This window comes from Hevea brasiliensis, chromosome 6 (assembly GCF_030052815.1).
Source record: "Hevea brasiliensis isolate MT/VB/25A 57/8 chromosome 6, ASM3005281v1, whole genome shotgun sequence".
NCBI classification, from domain to species: Eukaryota; Viridiplantae; Streptophyta; class Magnoliopsida; order Malpighiales; family Euphorbiaceae; genus Hevea; species Hevea brasiliensis.
Genome location: NC_079498.1, coordinates 22,342,065 through 22,343,247, shown reverse-complemented (window position 1 = coordinate 22,343,247; position 1,183 = coordinate 22,342,065). Strand labels below are relative to the sequence as shown.

Sequence of the window (1,183 nt, the reverse complement as noted above, 5' to 3'; positions counted from 1 at the left end):
TATGGGACTACATTTTTTTCATAAAATATTGTTTTAATTTAAAATAAAAAGTTAGGTTAAAATTTTTAGCATATTGTATGATTTTTATTTATGATTATTTCTTTTCTAGTAATTTAACATTAATTATTTAGTTATTTCATGGGCCAAAAGATATAAAATTAGTTATTAGTTTAAGTTAGGTTTCAAAATGGTGGCAACTAGGAAAGTAAAGCTTTAATTTCACATTGATGTCATATCGTGGTAAAATCCCTTCTCTTGTGTAACTAAATATCGTTGAAGCATTGGAGATTACATTGCTTTGAACCCAAGCAATGAAGAGAAAGGTTATGGCAGTTGAAGAAGATAGCTCGGATAATCACAAAGTCGCATGGTGGAGAGGGATGTTGCTTGGCAAAGGAGAGTTTGCGTCTGTTTATCTCGCCTTTTTGAAGAAACCCAAATCAAGAAGAGTATTTTATCCACCACTTATGGCTGTTAAATAAGCGAAGGTCTCTTCCTACATTCTTGAGTGTTATGGTGAAGAAACTACTGTGAGTAAGGATGGAAAGATGCTTTACAATCTGTTGTTGGAGTACGCTTCTGGAGGAACCCTAGTTGATCTTATAAAGAGATCGGGTGGTTGTGGGTTGCCTGAATCGGATGTGAAGAGATACACAAGGTCTATTCTTAAAGGTATTATTTATATCCACTGTCATGATTATGTTCATGTGACTTGAAGCCATACAATGTGCTACTTGTGCCAAGTGGGGATGGTGACTTTGTGCCCAAGATTGGGGATTTTGGATTGGCCAAGATAGTTTAGAAGACCAAGAAGAGGAAGCTTGATTATTCTATTGTAGGGACTACTTTATATATGGCACTAGAGACTCTCGTTAATAATATTTAAGAATTTCCCTTTGACATTTGGGCTCTTGGATGTATGGTTTTTGAGATGTTTACTGGGAAATCACTTTGGGGTTTGAACCCTAATGAAACAACTGAAAAAGCTTACCAAAGGATTGTTGATAGATATGAATTGCCTAAAATTCCTTCTTGGATTTTAAAGGATGGTAAGGATTTATTGAAAGGATATCTAATAAAGAATCATCAGTTCAAATTCACCATTGAGATGTTATTAATTCATCCTTTTGTATCCAGAATAGATGACACACAAAGCAGTGAACTTGGGGAGATTGTGGATTAA

The 1,183-nt window shown here is 34.6% G+C and overlaps 1 pseudogene; it reads left to right on the top strand.

The window, feature by feature from the left end:
• The first annotated feature begins 311 nt into the window (after positions 1 to 311).
• On the top strand, positions 312 to 1,183 carry LOC110638339 (mitogen-activated protein kinase kinase kinase 20-like; annotated as a pseudogene).